Source organism: Pleurodeles waltl, chromosome 3_2 (assembly GCF_031143425.1).
Source record: "Pleurodeles waltl isolate 20211129_DDA chromosome 3_2, aPleWal1.hap1.20221129, whole genome shotgun sequence".
Classification (NCBI taxonomy): Eukaryota; Metazoa; Chordata; class Amphibia; order Caudata; family Salamandridae; genus Pleurodeles; species Pleurodeles waltl.
The window spans coordinates 120,342,815-120,364,000 of record NC_090441.1 but is presented as its reverse complement, the minus strand read 5'-3'; positions in this window follow the sequence as shown (position 1 = coordinate 120,364,000).

Sequence of the window (21,186 nt, the reverse complement as noted above, 5' to 3'; positions counted from 1 at the left end):
GATAGCGCCTACGCTCCAGCCTCGTGTCTTCAGCCGGCCCTCCCCTCGCTCATGCCCAAGGTCACGCAGCCCTTTTATCATGCAGACATGTTTTCACTTCTCGTTCCCAAGTCTTGTCTCTCCAGCAGAGCTTTGGCAGGGAATCGCGGCACTGCTGCCGAGCATGGCTTATGAGTCACCGGGGATCTGACAGATTCCAGGAGACTGGAAAGCTGTACATTTTACATGGATCATTTATCCAAAAACGAACCATGACATCACTTTCAGAGGCGCTCAGAAGTAATCTACAGGCAGTGCTGGGTTACCCAGAGGGAGCGAGCACGTGCTGGGGCACTGGAAAACCAGGGGCAGAAAAAAGAGAACTTTATTGAAAGAATAAGATCTTTAATAGTTAACACAAAGCATGGAAGTAGGCATGAAAAAAAGCACACCACTACACTAAACACTCATTCCCATCATTTGCTTCCTTCTTTGTAACTTACCATGGCTGCGTCCCACCCATATCGAAATAATGTGAGGAAATCAGATCCTGTCATGTGTTGCTATAAATTTGTGTTTTATTATCAATATGTGTTTTCTGAGTTATACATAACTTTATTACACTCTGCGCATCTGAGTGTATGGTGTATACTATGCAGTTTTTTCATGTGCAGTAGTTATAAACAAAATAATTTAACCAGAGCACAAGGGATGAAACCAGTGTCATATATGGAATCACTTTAACTAGGACTTGAGCACATGGTGCTAGCCATTTCTACTGTAAAACAGTTGTAGAATAGACTATTGCGGCATTAAGCAATGTTTTCTCAGCTAGGTAAACTTCTACTGTGGTGATAACTATGTGAATCTGCTTTTATTAGTACACTTGTTGCAAATATGTATGTAGGTATGTATTTTGGGTTGAATTAAAACCGAAAAAACAATTATCTTGAGTAGGTATGGGTACTTCGACAAACCATGGCTAGCACACCGGCCATTCAAAGCATAACTTGCCCACCACATGCAATGGCCAAAACTCCACACTACGCACAGCCTTCTGCAGTGTGCAACATGGGTTGGATGCAGGACTGGCCTTTAACCAATGCCCAAGGGTAGCCACAACACGCTGCACATGGCGAAAGCCTGTGCGCAGTGGGGTGGCCACAGGGCATAGTCTTCAGCTCAGCACCATGTGTGACCATCCCGTGTGCGATATGTTCTACAGGGCCTGCCCTTCAGCCTGTCCCTCTACCTTGCCTACCATGGACATTCAATCCTACCTGGTTGGCTGTAGGGACTGGGGCTTAGCAGAGACAATCTATTTTACCCAGTTTATTGAGAGATCTCAAAATAACGTTTTTTACTTGTGTTTTTGGTGTTTTTTGGTAAGATTGTGAAGAGGTTTGGCTTTTTTTTCGGCTAAACTGATCTTTGATGCAACTGCGGTGACAAAAGCCCACTTATAAACAAAGTTGTTTTGATGGAAATGTTGTAGTCATCTTCCATCTTCTCGTTCCCAAGTCCGGGTTTCTGTTCTCAGCACTACACATTTGTTACAACTTCATGATTTTCAAGCAGAGATTGTTCTATTCCTCCTGCTGCAGGCAGCATTTGTCCAGGAACATTTTGCAGTGTGTGTGTCTTCTGGCTGGCTGGAGTTGTGGGCTCTTTTTTTCCCACTGTAATTTCAAATACTCTTACTTATGCTTTGACTTGTGGTGTTTGGTCACCATCAACATCCTAAAAGACTACATAGCTCTTTGTTCCATGATTAACTTCTATTCACAGCACTCGAGTCTCTTCCATGATGTGGCGCCCGGTGCGGCCGGCCCCCCCTGCACCCCCCACGCTACGCCACTGGTCCTAGAGTCTGCAGGTTAGCCTCAGTGTTTTCCTCCTGGATGATGAGCAAAAAAACTCCCAAATGACCACGTCCTAGGTGTGTTTTACCAGTTCCGTAGTCTCATCAGTGAAAACAACTTTTTCTTCCTCTGGAGAAGCAGATGATGATGCTGGAGTCTCCTATTCCATATGTAACATGAACCACCTGCTAAATGTGCCTGCTCTTCACACATGATGAATGTGGCTCCCTTGGCTGTGAAACAGGCATTTTAAGATGTGGTAAGAGGAGATATACATTTTCAACCAATAGAAACCCCTGAATGCTCTTAAAGGAGTCCAAAAGGCGGTTCACTAAGAACACTCCCTCTAAAACACCATCAGTCTCCAAACCACTCCTTAAAAAAATGCAATGAGAAATATTACATTGTTAAATCTTAAATGGCACCCCTAATTGTCTAGAGATGGTTTTAAATTCGGTTCAGGAAAACGAAATACACTCTGCTTGGCTGCTGTAGTCCTTCAAGTCGGCTTCATAGTCAATGAACTATGAGCAGAGACCCAAAAATGTGTTATCCACACCTCAACCCAAAATGAGTCTTCACGTTCTTAAGCCCACAAACCTAGCTCAGGGACCCATGCCTGGGCATACCATCGGCACACAGAGCCTCTTGCTGCAATAAACAACTAATGTGAAAGTACCCAGCTCTCATTGGCCACCCCTATGCTATGGTGTATAAGCGCTGTGATGTACCACATACCACTCTGTCACTGGTGATGAAATGAAATGTAGATTTTAAATACCACAGCTTATCACCCATGAGGGTCTCAGGGCGCTGTCCCTGGGCACGGGGAGATTAAGCGATTTGCCCAGTATCACAGGACATTGCACCTACACCAAGGATCGAACCCGGGACTCAGACTCCCGAGTCAGTTTCTCTGACCACTGCACTACATCCCCTCCCTCCCGTGGTTTACTTAGCAAGATCCCAGGTGCAGCTACACAGCCACATTTACTCATATCACGAATTGTAACTTTATTATACTGTCACTGTACTTTAACATAATCGCTGTATTTAATTTTGTAACCATAGTCCTTATAGGGGTATTTTAAACGGTGCAACAAAACAAAATGAGTGCCAGATTTACGGCAATGGACATCTTGGGCAAGATACATTTTACATACATCTTTTTAGTAAGTGCATTAACCCAATGAACGTTCTCACTGGCATTAGAATCTCTGATCAGCGGATTACACACAACCATGTAGGTAGGCATGTCAAAACACTGAGGGCCGTATTTATACTTTTTGACGCAAAACTGCGCTAACGCAGTTTTGCGTCAAAAAAATTAGCGCCGGCTAACGCCATTCTGAAGCGCCATGCGGGCGCCGTATTTATTGAATGGCGTTAGCCGGCGCAAGCAGACCGGCGCTGCCTGGTGTGCGCGAGAAAAACCACGTACACCAGGCAGCGCCGGCGTAGGGGGAAAATGGCGCATGGGCGTCTTAAAATGGGGCAAGTCAGGTTGCGTCGAAAAAATCATCGTAACCCGACTTGCGCCATTTATTTTCGACGCCCATCCCCCATCAACATGACTCCTATCATTGTAAAGATAGGAGTCATGCCCCCTTGCCCAATGGCCATGCCCAGGGGACTTCTGTCCCCTGGGCATGGTCATTGGGCATAGTGGCATGTAGGGGGGGCACAAATCAGGCCCCCCTATGCCACAAAAAAAAAAAAAAAAATACTTACCTGAACTTACCTTAATGTCCATGGGATGGGTCCCTCCGTCCTTGGGTGTCCTCCTGGGGTGGGCAAGGGTGGCAGGGGTGGTCCCTGGGGGCAGGGGAGGGCACTCTGGGCTCATTTTGAGCCCACTTGTCCCTTAACGCCATCCCTGACCCAGGCGTTAAAAAGCGGCGCAAATGCGCCGTTTTTGGCCACGCCCACTCCCGGGCGTCATTTTTGCCCGGGAGTATAAATACCACGTAAAGGCCTGGGAGTCATTTTTTAAGACGGGAACGCCTCCCTTGCATATCATTAACGCAAGGAAGGGGTTCACGCTAAAAAATGACGCACATTCCGGGAACTTTGGCGCTAGACGCGTCTAGCGCCAAAGTATAAATATGGCGTTAGTTTTGCGTCGAATTTGCGTCGAAAAAAACGACGCAAATTCGGCGCAACCAGAGTATAAATATGCCCCTGAACCTTCTGCCTCGGCGTAGATCTTGAAATCTACATGTTGCACACATGACACCTCTGCAGCTGATACATTAACCCACTGCTCTTCCTGCCAGGGATTCCAGCTGTAGTTTATACATTGCTCATAAATACATCTCCGCATCTGTTGCACGAACTCTTGGCCTATTCTACAGTAAATCTAGGGTTGTAACTGTTGACCTGAAACAATGTCCGCAGGGACATGTACATATTTCAGGCTGTGTGTGGTGATCTGCAGGTGGTGCACATTATCCCCTGCATCTTTGTGGTAAGCTATTAACCCACTTGGTTACCGCAATCAACTTTAGCCTGCAAGAAGCAGAGTCTATTTATATAGTTGCCTTGTTTTCACCTGTTCTGATTCTTTGAAATTGCCCCTCCTTGTCTGTCCTCTCTTTTCGCACGTTGTCCATGTGCACATGTGAATCCAAGGGCTGCAAAACACCTCCCACACAGACCATAACGGACACCCCTCTTCAGTAGATACCACAATAAAAAGCTCAAGCATTGCATTCCTCTCTCATCTTTGCTCCACTACACGCCTCAACGCAGCAACAGCGTAATTGTACCTCCCTGGTCATCGTGGGCATCACCAAACCACTTCTCAGATAGGCCACCCCACACCTAACATCCTTCTAGCCAACACCAACCACAGTGTATGTAGTGGGTGCTACCCATCCAATAAAGCTCCCGCTGCCTCGTCAGAAGTATGAAACACTATGTAATTTCAACTACAATACTCCACCCTGCACATCAGACATCCAGAAACTGACCCGGTAGCTCAGCATTGCCTCATTCAGAAGTTGATGAAAGGAATACTGGGCCGATAGAGGGGCTTGAAGTGACTGTGGGTTGGCTGAAAAACCTGCAGATCTAGGAGGTGTGAACACTAAGGGGTTAGGGTGGATATTGTTATAATATGGGACAGGTAATGAAACTGACTCAGACACACCCCCCTAAGCTACTTTGCCTGAGCTACTATGTGTACTCTCCAACCCCCCACCCAGGAGAGTCAACCGACCCGAGTCTCCAATGTGCTTAGGTTGAGTGGAGATCAGGGCCCCATCATAACTCAGTGAAAACTGATCTTTGATGCAACTGCACTTTATAAACCTAAACCCCACAACACCCACAGGCTCCAGTAAAGCCTATAACTTCTGCAAATGATCCTCATGTTGTGCCCTAATAATTCCACACTTACGGTGCACATTTAGGCCCGGATTTGCTAACCTTTCACAAACTGTAACGCAGCAAGGCAACTCGCTGCATTGCTGTGAGAAGGTAGCCTCTTTCTAGCCTTGTTACCCCCACTTTTGGCCTGTTTGTGAGTGTATGTCAGGGTGTTTGTCACTGTTTTCACTGTCTCACTGGGATCCTGATGGCCAGGCCTCAGTGCTCATAGTGAAAACACTATGTTTTCAGTATGGTTGTTATGTGTCACTGGGATCCTGCTAGTCAGGACCCCAGTGCTCATAGGTTTGTGGCCTATATGTATGTGTCACTGGGACCCTGTCACACAGGGCCCCAGTGCTCATAGGTGTGCATGTATATGTTCCCTGTGTGGTGCCTAACTGTCTCACTGAGGCTCTGCTAACCAGAACCTCAGTGGTTATGCTCTCTCATTACTTTCAAATTGTCACTAACAGGCTAGTGACCAATTTTACCAATTTACATTGGCTTACTGGAACACCCTTATAATTCCCTAGTATATGGTACTGAGGTACCCAGGGTATTGGGGTTCCAGGAGATCCCTATGGGCTGCAGCATTTCTTTTGCCACCCATAGGGAGCTCTGACAATTCTTACACAGGCCTGCCACTGCAGCCTGAGTGAAATAACGTCCACGTTATTTCACAGCCATTTTACACTGCACTTAAGTAACTTATAAGTCACCTCTATGTCTAACCTTTACCTGGTAAAGGTTAGGTGCAAAGTTACTTAGTGTGAGGGCACCCTGGCACTAGCCAAGGTGCCCCCACATTGTTCAGAACCAATTCACTGAACTTTGTGAGTGCGGGGACACCATTACACGCGTGCACTACATATAGGTCACTACCTATATGTAGCTTCACCATGGTAACTCCGAATATGGCCATGTAACATGTCTATGATCATGGAATTGCCCCCTCTATGCCATCCTGGCATTGTTGGTACAATTCCATGATCCCAGTGGTCTGTAGCACAGACCCTGGTACTGCCAGACTGCCCTTCCTGGGGTTTCTCTGCAGCTGCTGCTGCTGCCAACCCCTCAGACAGGCAGCTGCCCTCCTGGGGTCCAGCCAGGCCTGGCCCAGGATGGCAGAACAAAGAACTTCCTCTGAGAGAGGGTGTGACACCCTCTCCCTTTGGAAAATGGTGTGAAGGCAGGGGAGGAGTAGCCTCCCCCAGCCTCTGGAAATGCTTTGTTGGGCACAGATGTGCCCAATTCTGCATAAGCCAGTCTACACCGGTTCAGGGACCCCTTAGCCCCTGCTCTGGCGCGAAACTGGACAAAGGAAAGGGGAGTGACCACTCCCCTGACCTGCACCTCCCCTGGGAGGTGTCCAGAGCTCCTCCAGTGTGCTCCAGACCTCTGCCATCTTGGAAACAGAGGTGCTGCTGGCACACTGGACTGCTCTGAGTGGCCAGTGCCACCAGGTGACGTCAGAGACTCCTGCTGATAGGCTCCTTCAGGTGTTAGTAGCCTATCCTCTCTCCTAGGTAGCCAAACCCTCTTTTCTGGCTATTTAGGGTCTCTGTCTCTGGGGAAACTTCAGATAACGAATGCATGAGCTCAGCCGAGTTCCTCTGCATCTCCCTCTTCACCTTCTGATAAGGAATCGACCGCTGACCGCGCTGGAAGCCTGCAAACCTGCAACATAGTAGCAAAGACGACTACTGCAACTCTGTAACGCTGATCCTGCCGCCTTCTCGACTGTTTTCCTGCTTGTGCATGCTGTGGGGGTAGTCTGCCTCCTCTCTGCACCAGAAGCTCCGAAGAAATCTCCCGTGGGTCGACGGAATCGTCCCCCTGCAACCGCAGGCACCAAAAAGCTGCATTACCGGTCCCTTGGGTCTCCTCTCAGCACGACGAGCGAGGTCCCTCGAATCCAGCGACGCTGTCCAAGTGACCCCCACAGTCCAGTGACTCTTCAGCCCAAGTTTGGTGGAGGTAAGTCCTTGCCTCACCTCGCTGGGCTGCATTGCTGGGAACCGCGACTTTGCAAGCTACTCCGGCCCCTGTGCGGGGAAATCCTGTCCGGCGGAAATCCTTCGTGCACAGCCAAGCCTGGGTCCACGGCACTCTAACCTGCATTGCACGACTTTCTAAGTTGGTCTCCGGCGACGTGGGACTCCTTTGTGCAACTTCGGCGAGCACCGTTTCACGCATCCTCGTAGTGCCTGTTTCTGGCACTTCTCCGGGAGCTACCTGCTTCAGTGAGGGCTCTTTGTCTTGCTCGACGTCCCCTCTCTCTGCAGGTCCAATTTGCGACCTCCTGGTCCCTCCTGGGCCCCAGCAGCGTCCAAAAACGCCAAACGCACGATTTGCGTGTAGCAAGGCTTGTTGGCGTCCATCCGGCGGGAAAACACTTCTGCACGACTCTCCAAGGCGTGGGGGATCCATCCTCCAAAGGGGAAGTCTCTAGCCCTTGTCGTTCCTGCAGTATTCACAGTTCTTCAGCCTAGTAAGAGCTTCTTTGCACCAACCGCTGGCATTTCTTGGGCATCTGCCCATCTCCGAGTTGCTTGTGACTTTTGGACTTGGTCCCCTTGTTCCACAGGTACCCTCAGTCAGGAATCCATCGTTGTTGCATTGCTGATTTGTGTTTTCCTTGCATTTTCCCTCTAACACGACTATTTTGTCCTTAGGGGAACTTTGGTGCACTTTGCACTCACTTTTCAGGGTCTTGGGGAGGGTTATTTTTCTAACTCTCACTATTTTCTAATAGTCCCAGCGACCCTCTACAAGGTCACATAGGTTTGGGGTCCATTCGTGGTTTGCATTCCACTTTTGGAGTATATGGTTTGTGTTGCCCCTATCCCTATGTTTCCCCATTGCATCCTATTGTAACTATACATTGTTTGCACTGTTTTCTAAGACTATACTGCATATTTTTGCTATTGTGTATATATATCTTGTGTATATTTCCTATCCTCTCACTGAGGGTACACTCTAAGATACTTTGGCATATTGTCATAAAAATAAAGTACCTTTATTTTTAGTATAACTGTGTATTGTGTTTTCTTATGATATTGTGCATATGACACTAGGTGGTACTGTAGTAGCTTCACACGTCTCCTAGTTCAGCCTAAGCTGCTCTGCTAAGCTACCATTATCTATCAGCCTAAGCTGCTAGACACCCTATACACTAATAAGGGATAACTGGGCCTGGTGCAAGGTGCAAGTACCCCTTGGTACTCACTACAAGCCAGTCCAGCCTCCTACAATTGCATTGCATGAAAGGGAGGGAGCAGAGATGAACCATATCTACTAAGATGTGGCTCACTTCTGCTCACTCATTGTGCTGGCGCACGTCAAGCAGCCTTGCGCCAAAGCAGGTACCCTTGTGCCAAGGTGCAAGGGCGCCTGTGTTACAGGCAGGATTTGTTTTTGTGCTGGGAGGGTAACATCCACCAAAGAACAAAATCAATCCTGAGGGATAGTCCTCTTTCTGTGTGTGCCGCAGAACACACCACACATGGAAAGCAGAAATAACAAGGAGAAATCAAGATATATCTCCTCATTACGCCTCTCTTGTGTAGGCCCACAAGTTTGGCGCAAACCCAGGTTTAGTGGCATTAGTGAATCTGGGTTTGTGTCAAAATACATATATACATATATAGGGATGGAAACATCCATGGTCCCCCATATAACGCCTACACAATGTGGTGTGAAGCAACACAGCACATTACTGTTTTTTACAAAGCCATACAAGACGATGCAAATTGGCCCATGTGTGACTTTGTAAATCTCAACTAGCATTTTGCGTCGTGTCAGTGCCAGAAAAGGCACACAACCACAATGCAAAATGTTAGTAAATCTGGGTCCTTTTGTGCAGTAAACCACGTTTTTGTGCCTTTTCAAATATAGCTTCAAAGGGACACCATCAGTAGTGTAGTACCATAACTTTGTGTTTTAAATATCATCCTACAAAATATCATATCCAAAATATTAATTATCACAATATCGAGAAGGTAGTATATAGAAGCAAGTATACATTTACTATTCTAAATTCCACAACTATGTACCTTGAATGTATATACATTTCAGGGTATAGATTTGCTATTCTTAACTTCACATCAATGTACCTTGAGTGTATGCATACGTTCAAGGTATGTGCTATACATGTAATAAATCTCTATTTACTTTCACTACATTTTGGTTGTCAGTATTCTGGATACAATATTTTATAGGGTGACAGTTTTATTGTTGATATTCTGACAATTATCCTTGGTTTTCTGTGAGGCTGAAGACAGACATGGTTTATTGGCTGAACTGAAACACCATCCTACCTGCCAGTTGAGCAAATGCTCAGGGAAATATCCTGGGTTCACTATTCAAAGCGAGAGTGTAAATCAGGACTATGGCCCGGCCGCCTGTCATGGGCTCGTCTTAGCACCATCACTAATTTAGAAGAGCTGCAGCTGTTGTGAAATGGATCTAGGTCCAGGGGAATCTATCCACCATGGTGACAACTACTAACTGGCTGACCTTTGACATATGGACAGATACCAGTGTTAAAAAAGGAAAACAAGCATGAAGACCGTGTCTTGGTGGAAGCTTGCAGCCATAACTCACATCATTAGGTCGCGTACTGTAACCTAACAAGAGCAGTGCCAGACAGAGGAAGGGTTTCTCTAAGAGCCTGCCAAGTACACTGGCCCAAGGCTTCAGTTTATGGATGAGGGTTTCAGAATCTGTACTTCATGATTATTCAGTTTCACCTAAATAGTTGTAGTCTGGAATATCAAATAGGGAATATCAAGGAACCGGAATATCAAGAACCAAAATATCAAGGAGGTAAGTGCATATAAGTAAGTATAGGTGTATACGTACCAAGACAAGATATATTTCATCAAGGTACATATATCTGGAGTTAAGTATTAAACACATACTCACCTATATATACATTCTTGTCAATATTTTGCCAGCAATTTTTTAAATTAAATTCTAATAACATGATACTCCCTACACAATATTCCATACCTCCACCCTAGTTCAGATTTTCGTTTTGGTTCATTGTTGTGGAAGTACAAGCTGCCCTTTGCATGGAGTTAAGAACTGTTCATAGGACAAGAGGCAGAAAGGAGGAGGATAGAATACCAACCAAGAGCAGTGTTTGAATATTACAAACAAATATAGTAATTTATATGTACTTTTGTGATTTTTTTATAAAAATCAGAACCGCTGAATGGATTTACCAAACATCAGCTATGTTGATAAGGTGGCCGTGAAGGAGGGATGAAATTTGAAGAGCCAGTCTTTTTCTGAGGTAACATATAATTATCCAATGAGAGTGTAATTGGATGAATTTAAATGCATTGGCAGAAAAATGTCTTATTTGTTAGCGAGTATTGAAGAAGGCAATCACCGAAACGTGTCTGCTTGCTGCAATAATAAATCATGACAAAGACCCTGTGAGTGTCCACCTCCTGCTTTTTGTGGGACTTTAATGATATTAACGTGGGTCCACCCTGATGTATATGGCACCCGTCTCAAGGTGTTCGGCGGCAAAGGTGGACACGTGAAACAGATATATATATATATATTTCATCAAGATACATATATCTGGAGTATAGTTAACATATACTCACCTATATATATGCATACTCGTCGATATTTTGGCCCTCAACATTTTTTTAATGAAATTCCATTAACATGGTACTCCCAACACAATATTCCATACCTCCACCCTAGTTCAGAATTGGGTTTGGTGCTCTCTTGTGTATTGTCTACTTTCACTTACCGTACATGACTGAGTTTGTGAGGCGTCTATAAAGTTAAAATTTAACTTTAAATCCCTTCTATTAGATTCTATATCAAAACTGAAAAATAAAAGGAATCCCATGGCTTCATCCCAGACCTCGGCCTTGTGGTCCATTTGGCTCCTCCCATATTCACGTTATGCAAAGCAAAGGATGGAAAGGTCTGGAGCCTGGTCCGCTCCTCTAGGTGTCTAACCTGTGTATGGCTGACAGGCAATGTCATAGTAAAGGCCATGTAGATGTTTAGCCAATTTTATGGATATCTGTCTTTTAAAACAGGCAACAGCCAACCTGTGACCAATTCTTTCACTACACGCCCTCCTGGAAGTGCCAGTACCCTTCAAAGTCTAAATTTCATAGTCTCACAGAATGGTTTCTAACAGGTTATAGCCCTACTCAGGTATCCCGTCCCACCCTCTTGCACACTGGAAACAAATATGATAGTCTATAGAGGACACACCCCATTGCAATCTGCTCTCATGCCTCCCCACACGAGGAAATGCCATCTTAAATGTTCAAACAGCACCTTAGGCCAAGGATTACGTACAAGTGATGCAACCCACCACAGCAAGTAAACCTGCGGTGCTACATGAAAGGAAGAGAACAGAACACCTTTATTTCTACTAAGATGTGGCACAGTTCTGCTCTGTCCCTGCTCTAGCATACTCTTGGCGGCCACGTGGCAAAGCAGACACCCTTGCACCATTGTGCAGGGATAGCTGCGTTGTGGGAAGCACAGGTTTTGTCCTGGAAGAGCTCCCTTCAGAACAAAAGCTAGGACTTAAGGCATTCCCTACTTTGCATGTATGCGGTACAATGCAGCACACATGCAAAGTTGAAAAAAGAGGAGAAATTAAAACATTTTTTCTCGTTGCGTCTGCTTTTGGGAGAAGCAGGATTTTGGTGCAAATCCCTGTTTACAGTTCTTTGAAAATAGAGATTTGTTTAAAAACCCAGGGGTGGTTGCATGGGGACACCCTAGCACCACCAACGGAATACCTCTGTGATGCAAAGTAATGCAAGGCAACAAATTGTGAGGCTTTGGGTTACTTTGCATTACAATCAAACGCTAACTGAGATTTGCCTTGGATTGTAAATCCAACAAAACTATGCTTCGCATTTGCCTTTAAAAAGTAAAGCAAATCTGACACAGAGTGTGTGCAGATCAGGGCCTTAATGTCTTTATAGCCGCAGGTGATAGAAGTTTCAGAGATATTCTGTCCACTGCAGTCCTCCCGCCTGCTTCCGTTTTAGAAAAAAAACAACTGTAAACTTCGCACTTGTATAGCGCACTACTCACCCGTTAGGGTCTCAAGGCGCTGTACGCATACCACTATGGAACCCCTCCTGGCTTCTCCTTGTGAGGTACCCACTCCTGGGCACACCCAGGAATCCAAGCGCTGTCAGGGCGTTGTGGAGATTAAGCAGGCTATTGCCCAGAGTTAGACCCATTAATTAGATTAGGCCCCGAGGCGAGAATTATCTGGTGCAAGAGAATTGAGCCCTAGACCTGCCAAGGTGAGACTTGAACCCTGGTCCCGGGCCAGATCTCTGCATCAGGGTCTGCCGCTCTAACCATTGTGCCACACTTCTCCACAAGCATAAGGAGGCTTTAAGGGCATTTCCCGAAAGGTAAAAATAGTGTGTTTTCCGCCATTACTTTCTCCTCCTAAAGCACTGCATACATCTGGGACACATTTTCAGTCTGAGGGTCCTAAATACCCTGGTTAATAAAGAAAAGTTCCACGAGGTTCCCTTGCCTCTTACACACGTAGCCGGACAAGGAAGGTGCAGGTTGAATACTGTCGAGGTGAAGATGCCTGCTGCAGATCCTAACGAGCTCTGCTTACAGAAGGGGCTCAATGTGTGGTAGTAAACTCAGATTACCAGCTCAGGCACTTCCCTCTCACCTGAATAAGGCCTCAGTGGGGTCACAGGTATCAGAAGACTGCTTGCAAGAAATTCAGGAGATGCTGATTCAGGTGCTGTTCTACCCGATTGGCTGGTTCAATAGAATTACATAGTCTGGTTTAGCCATAGAGGGGCCTCAGAACAATCTTAAAGGTGCTCAGCTCATTGGGGTTTTCTAGTGGCAAATCCTCTGAAAGGCACAAGCGTCATTGATGTAGATCTGAGCCCTTGCTTAACCCAGAATGTAACTCATTTGTTGTCAGTGAGGTTTCTTTCTAAAAACTTTCTTCTGTTCATTCCTTCAACAGCACAGCTTCTAGCGTTCAGATAGCGCCTTTAGCCACGTTAAAGATTTGACAGCTTCACTGTTACCTCAGAGAGGAAGAGCTGCAGAGCAACACAATACTGGGTTTTTACTATTGACTGCTTAATTGGGGTTAGTATAAAATCCTTCACACTGTCTGGTGGTTGTGCCTTTCGTCTACTCCCAAAAACCGACTGGATTCTATGTAAAGACTTTTGCAGCTCTGGTTGGTGTCCATGTGAAAGGGAGAGTTAACGTCCACAGACCTGTAACAGGGATAGTATAGGTTGTCAACATCCAAACCTATGTTCTGGATGCTGTATCACTCACCTGGCCCTCTAGGCTGCCCACCATTCTATTTCTCATAGTAGGAAGCATGGGACACCACTAAACAACCAATAAAGTTGCAGACAGCACACCTTTGTTGCAGAATTGCAGCTACCTCTCAGCAGTAGGGACTTGGTTCTTGTGCTTTAAGGCTCTGTAGCTCTCAATGTGGGTTGTGGTGTTTCAGTTCTTCTCTGACAACCTTCATCTATCAAAGGAGGACAATGCCCAGTTGCTTCCTGAAAAAAGTTAACTTCCAAAAGTTAGAGATCACGAGGTGTGACATGGATATTTTCACTCCTCTAGTTCCACCCCAAGACAGATCTCTTGCCTCCATAGAGAAGTCTCCCTTTCTTTAACTCCTTCTTTTGCATATCAACCACAGTGATTATTAAAATTAGTGACAGGTATGCGCATGTGAGCCTGGTCGACCTGGCTTAAACTGGATGTCACAAATGTGTCAGACTTTTCAAGGTCCAAGTGTGCTGTGTTCTCTTTTCATTCCAGGGCTATCTTCCCTACAGGTATGTGTAGGGTGCACATTGAAGTCTAAAGGATGTGCGGTTGTTCTTATGTGTTTCAATACTTGGGAGGAAGCAAACAATGTCTCTTCCAGGAGCGGCTCCTCCGTTAGGGCGGAGGAGCATCGCCCCCACCCACCCGCAAGCAGCAGAGGCTGCAAAACCTTCACAACGAGGGGATAATAAACTATGTTTATTATCCTCTCGTTGTGAAAGGGGTGGGGCATCTGGGATGAGGAGCAGTGAGGGGGGAGTGCACAGAATTCCCCCCCTCACTTGGCAATGTATGTTTGGCCGGACATCTGGGGCCGGCCAAACACACATGCGCCCAAGGCTCTCTCCAGCCCAGCAACACAGTTGCTAGGCTGGAGAGAGCATGCACAGGCTCCCAGTCTGCCTGGGAGCGTCCTAGCTGCGTGCTCCCAGCCAATCCTGAAGCTACTTTGAGCAGCGCCAGGATTGGCCGCAGGGCAGGCTGGGAGCCTGTGCCTGCCTGCAGCCAGCAGAGGAGAGAAGCGTAGCTGGGCACAGCGGCGAAAGGTTTATTTTTTTTATTCTATTAAATTTTAGACCCCTCCCCATGCACCGCACCCGCCCCACTCCTTATGAACGAAGCAAGCCGCGACTGGTATCTTCTCCAAGGTAGAAGGATGATGCAAGAGCTGACGCAATTGTCTGACTAGCGTGCATGCTGCAGCAAACTTCTAGTAGGTTTAATCAGTTCAACCTTGAGCTTTTATCTTGAGAAATTCAAACGGTACGTCAGGGCACTGCTGGTGAGGCAGGTCCATGGAGCCTTTACCCTTCCTTGCCTGAATGACTGGGACCAATCACCATCCATGAGGAAAGGGATGATCTTATTTAACTAGGCCAAAACTGCTTCGGGATTGCTTATGTCCTCATTCAGAGGGGACCGGGCATGGGAGTTCGAGCTGTACTGTTCCCACTAAAGCAAAATCAAGGCTTTTTTTTACTTACGATTGGTTCCTGTCTTAGGTGACATGGTGAGCAAAAGACAATGGCCTGGAATGTGGCCCAAGAAATTGCCAGTGCCTTAGATTAACTTGAGGATTGCACTCATCACTTTTTTGTTTTCCTCATTGTGATGTGTAAGTGTGACGGGTATGCCCAAAAGTGGGTCCCCTGCTTACTGTGCCACAGGAACGGAGTTATACCTAAGTGGCGTTGTTTGTAATCCCATTCAGTGGGAACCAGGCCTAGCAATTTGGACTGCACTCCTCCAATTAGCAGATCCCTGGCTGATTTGCATACATCTGTTATTAGGTGGTATGGTGGGCAAATGGGCTGGTGCCTCTGAATCTAAATGAAAAACAATCTCTTCAAGGAGGACAACACACTAGCAACCTGCGCTGACCAATCCCTTTGCAAACCAATTCAGTCGTACACTATATTTCACGCTCTAGATCAGTACTCTCTTGTATTCAGCTAGGTTCACACTATACAATTACCTTTACTTACATACAAACATATGCATCTAAAAACATACCTTACACCCCAGCACTGCTGTGCACCTTTGTTTTTCCCAGCTATGGTTTACTAGACGTAGATCCCAGTGGGACACAGGGAATCCTCCCCATAGCTGAAAATACACTATCCATAACAGGTGTAGGACATTTCTAAGAAAAATACTAAAGAAAGTGAAGGGAGAGCTATAATCTCACTAGTGAGTCAGCCACGTTTGCTGTTTATGTGTACTTTCTAGAAAGCCCTGGTTGTCACTATTTGCATTTTTACCCTGCGGTGAACGGGGCAATAAATAAACTTCTAAGTAAGCTTGTGAGTTTCACTGGGAGAGGAATGATGGCGATATTCTGGGACTACGAAAGGAGGCACTTACATTTAGACAGATCATTGACAGGTTTCCATAATAGGCTGAACGTACAGACCAGGCAGTGTTCTCCTGCTCCTATACAGGTTAGGCCAACCAGACCCACACAGAGTTCAGCCTGAGGGGTCGTGTGGAGTGCACAGCATGGAAACCAGCATTTTCAATGCAACAGGGCTCGCATTTGCTCGAGTTGGAGCTATTTGCGTTGTAAACTCCTAACCTAACTTTTCTTGCCACACAAATGAAAAGAAAAAAAAACAGCGTGATCACGCTATGTAAAATGCAGCGCGATCGCGCTGAAATTGAAAACGAAAAAACGGAGCGCGATTGCATTATGTAAACCCCAGCGCAATTGCGCTGTGGGAAAAATTAACAGATAAAGTAGTCCAGAAACCAGGCTCAAAACATCGAGCCTCTTATGTTTCTAGTAGTTTACCGGTGCTGTGTAGGCGGGCTAAACACTGGAAAAGGCATGACGTATGCATCCCTTTCACAAATGAAAGCAAGCAGATTTTAAAGAGCACGCCCAGGAACCAATGAAAGAGACTGACGTGACCTGGGCGTGGTTTGAAGCCCAAAGAGAGAATGCTTTATGGACGGAGCGCTTTGCGCTTGCCCATAAAAACAGGCTTCACTATGGTCAATGGTCAGAGGCCTGCATACCCAAGCAGAATCCCCCAAAATTTTAGACTCACTCCTGAGAGATGAGAATTTGATTAACCTCTAAGAATATTTTTGGCAAGGGTTCCATTTGCAAAAGGTGAAGCAAGCTCATCCTTCTCTTATGTAAATCTATATGCTTTGAGATTTATCACCACACTCAGTACACCATAGGGAGTAACACTGTTTGCTGTTTTGGTTACATTTTTGAGGCTGTTCTCCTTGACTAAAGGAGTGGAGCAGCCCAGGGTGACAAGGAAATGTGCTTATATTGAGTTAGAATCCATGGCCAGTTGTGCAACCCTGCACATTGTTGGTATCTCAAGAAACAAAAGGCCAAAGAGATCCGCCCATCCTCTGCTTCCATGATTTCCTTCTACCGACTACATGTTGTACAAACGCAGTGAAACAATGAGGGATTCTGAAAAAGAATTAAGGGCAACAACCAAAATGTGCGTTGTACGTTGTCTGTGTGAGCGGATATGTGCATGATATAGCCACCTGCTCTCCACTTGCCCTGCACTCAGGCACGCTAAGTATCAGGCAGAATGTTTTTTTTTACAAGTTTCTTCAGCTTTGTGCAACCGCAGTGTGCCTAATTCTCCAAAATGGATTGTATGGCAAGTGTGTAATTCCATAATTGTGCGGATATCCCTGCAGAATTGAATAATTTCAGTGGCTCTGGCTTGCAAAATAGCTTAACGCATCTAGCACAAAATCGCTGTAGAACTTGGAAGTCATATGTTTGAGTCGTGGTGCAGGACGAAATTGAACGTCTTTAAGGCAGGAACCTGCAAAACAGGCTACTTAAAGCAGCACTAGGCGCTGTAAAAATGAGCAGTAGGCCTCTGCGTCAGATATGCTAGTTTCGGACCATGAGCGTGAAGTTCTGTTTATTATTTTTCTCCTGGGTCGGTTTATGCAAGAATTTCCGAAATGCTCACAACATGCCGCTGCTGCACACCTCGCAGCACTGCACCGAAAAACTGGTATAAAGGTTACCAGAGCGACGTGTCTGTCCCTCGCGCGGCCTACTCAGCGCCTCCGCGGCGCGAGCTGTCGCGGTCCCGCCACGGCGGCGCGCGCTAATTCCTCTTTTGACACAATTCAAAAGCTCCAGTCGAACTGCGGGGGTGAGAAAAGCTTTTTATGTGTCGAGCAATTATAGGCTTAGGAACTCCGATTGATTATTTTAAAGAGAAAATGACACCCCTCGTTGAAAACGCCAAAAGGGTTCTGTCAAAATATATGCATTTTTTAATTTATGAAAATGCGGAGGGGGTTATTCAAGTGGTATGAGAGCGGTTCCAGCAAAGTGCTTCAGTGCTGTTCTACGGCTCGGGATTCTGGGACAACGAAGGCCGCAGTTTTAGTCGTTTGTTTCTCTGTTTTTCGGGTCTTTGTTAAGTTTGTGGTTGCCCAAAAAGAACTATAGGTCTGATGCCACTAGGCCCCAACCCTTTCCCGTGAAGAGTCCTTTGAAGCACACACATCCTCAGGGTAGCTTAAATCACCACTGTCAGGAGGGGGCAGGAGGGCAGGCCAGGCAATTTTTAAGACTCCGCTCTTTAAAGAGTTGCCCCATGGCCTGCAATGGCTGGGACCACCGGCAGCGCAGGTGACTGTAATCACCAATCAATCAGTACATTTGTAGAGTGCAGCTTGGCACCCGTGAGGGTATGGGCGCTGGCAGCTTCATGTGATCAGCTGAAGAGCCGAGTCTTCTAGGCCAGTGGTTCCCAACCTTTTGGCTTCTGTGGACCCCCACTTAATCATTACTGGAACCCGGGGACCCCTGCTGAATCATTATTGGAATCCAGGGACCGTCCACTGAGTCATTACTGAAAGCTGGGGACCTAATAGGTTATTATCATCACATTTTCCAAGCAGTCGCGGACCCCCTGAGGAGGCTTTGCAGACCCCCAGGGGTCCCCGGACCGCAGGTTGCGAACCACTGTTCTAGGCCTTTCGTAACTTCGGAAGAGATGGGGCGGTCTGGAGATGTAGAGGTAGTCTGCTGCATGGCCTCGCTGCTAGGTAGGAGTAACCTCCACATCTACGTCAATGGATGCAGGGGTGGGAGTGTTAAAGAAATGGAAGCGGGGCAGAGGTGTCTGGGGACTGATGAAAGTTCAGGCGGTTATTCATGTAGGTGGTGCAGGAAAGTAGCACCATTCTGACATAGTAACCCCCACTTTGTGCCTGGTGCCTGGTGTCAGTATGTTTAGACTGTAGCACACTGGTATCCTGCTGGCCAGGACCCCAGTGTCAGTGTTCTCTCCCCTAAAATTAGTTGATAAATAACTTTTACACTTCACAATTGACATACTGGTGCACCCATGTAAGTCCCTAGTATATTGTACTTAGGTACCTCGTGCATTGGTACACCAGGGGTCCCCCCCATGGGCTGCAGCATCTATTGTGCGACCCATAGGGGCCCATGCAAACTGTGACTATATGCCTGCTATTGCAGCCTGTGTGAAATGGTGAATTCACCTTTCACCCCATGTATAAGGTTTACCTTCTATCACGGTCACTGCACTCTGACCTTATAAGTCACCCCTTAGGTAGGCCCTTCAGCCCAAGGGCAGTGTGCATGGTTCTCAGTGTGAGGGTACCCCTGCATGAACAGAGGTGCCCCTACAAACCCCAGACTCCATTGTCTTGGCTTTGTAAGTGCGGGGAAGCTTCCTTAAGGCATGTAGTGGATGCTGCTCAACACAAGATGTCCAACGACATTATGGCTTCACTGAACCTAGTCATGTTAAGTATCAAACAAGCTGGAATTATGCAACTACATTTCAAGTGCTAGTTGCATGATACCACATACTCTGGGGGTTCCTTGTGGGATACCCAATGTCTGCCTGTACAGCGTTGCGGGTCTGCATGCCAGCCCGTGTTGCTGCCTACCCCAGACACTGTTCTGCCGTCCTGCTCCTGAGCCTAACTCGAGCAGGGGAAGGCAGAACAAAGGATTTCCTCTAGAGTAGAGGTGTTACCACCTCTCCTTTAGAAATAGGTGTCTCTAGGCTGGGGTGGGGGTGCCTCTGAACACCACCAGACTGCTTTGAAGGGCACATATGGTGCCCTCCTTGCATAAACCGGTTTACTGCAGTGCAGGAGCCCCCGGCTCCCACTCTGGCGCGAAACCACGCAAAGGATAGGGGAGTGGTCAACCCCTGAGAAGCTCTGCCACTAGAGAGGTGCCCAGAGCTCTACCAAGTGGCCACTTGCATCTGCCATATTGGAAATAAGATGAGCAGAAGCCCCTGGGAGCATATGACTTATTTGTCCAGCTGGGTGATATCCCTGTCCCCTCACGATCGGTGGGTCACAGTTATAAGTGTCGAATCCCCTTCCTGGGTTACCTAAGGGCTCCCCTGTTAGTGGGACCCTAGATTCGTCTGTGGCCCTGGAACCGTCTGAAGACTCTACTGCAAGACACTTCTGCAACATGGACAATGGAACCGCTGCTGGACTTTGCCGCAACCCAAGACAGGACTGCACCCAGTAGGAGGGCTCCTACTGCAACTTTGTCCCTGTGCATTGCAAGGACTCTGCAACCTCCGTGACTGTGAATCCTCCAGAGTCACAAGGACTCTGCCTGCGCTTAGGAAAGCAAGAAGGAATCTACTTTGCAGTGAAGGAGTCACTCCCCTGCATCTGTAGGTAACTCAACGTCGACGACCAGTTTTGTGGATCTTGCTATTCTACGGATTCTCCAAGGCTGTCCAACACAGGTGGTGGGTCTGTGGCCCTCGTGAGGTCTGACCGGTCTTCTTTGCAAATGAGAAGTCTGAGGTCCCTTGCTGGAGCTGCCTGGCCGGAACTCCTTTGCATCCGTCTGTTTGTCTTTGCAAAGGCTTGTTGGCTCTTCAGTCTGAAGACCTCCTAGCTCCGAGAAGCCCCATCCTCCAGCACTATACAGCTCCAAGAACAACATCCTCTCTGCAACTCCTGGGACATGAGCACCACTCTTTGCTGTGCTGCTGAGGCCTCCTTCTGACTCCCTGTGCCTGCTGCCAGATGGTCCTGCTGGGGGATCCAACCATTCCTGCTGGCTCTCCTGTTTGCTGAGGGCTGGCCCTGACTTATCAGCAAAGGTAGAGTGTCCTGGGCCTTGTTGATCTCCAAAATTCTGCAACACTCCATGCAACGCTTTCTTGCATTTACCAAGACTTCATGGTGCTTCTGTTAACCACTGACCCCTTTGCAATCCAACGACCGGCATGGGACAGTTTGTGGATGACTCCTGGGATCCTCCTGCATCGCATGGACCTCACAGCTGCACTTCTTCAACCACCGTCTAACAGGAAAGCATTTCCAAGAAGCATGGGTATTGCCCTCTACACGCCTGGGCACCCCTGAGTGGTCTAAACTCTGTCCCCTCTTTCCTTAAGTCCTTTTCTTCCAGAATCCATGCCTGGGTTCCACCCACCTGGCCCACGAGTCACAACAGCAGCTATACAACCAAGGTCCCCATTGACTTCAATGGGAGGTTCAGGCACAACTTCACCCCTATGCACCGGGGCTCCGTGATGTAGGTACTCCACTTCTCTAGGTATCCACGGGTGGGGACACTCTTGAACCTCCTTTGTCCCAATGGTTT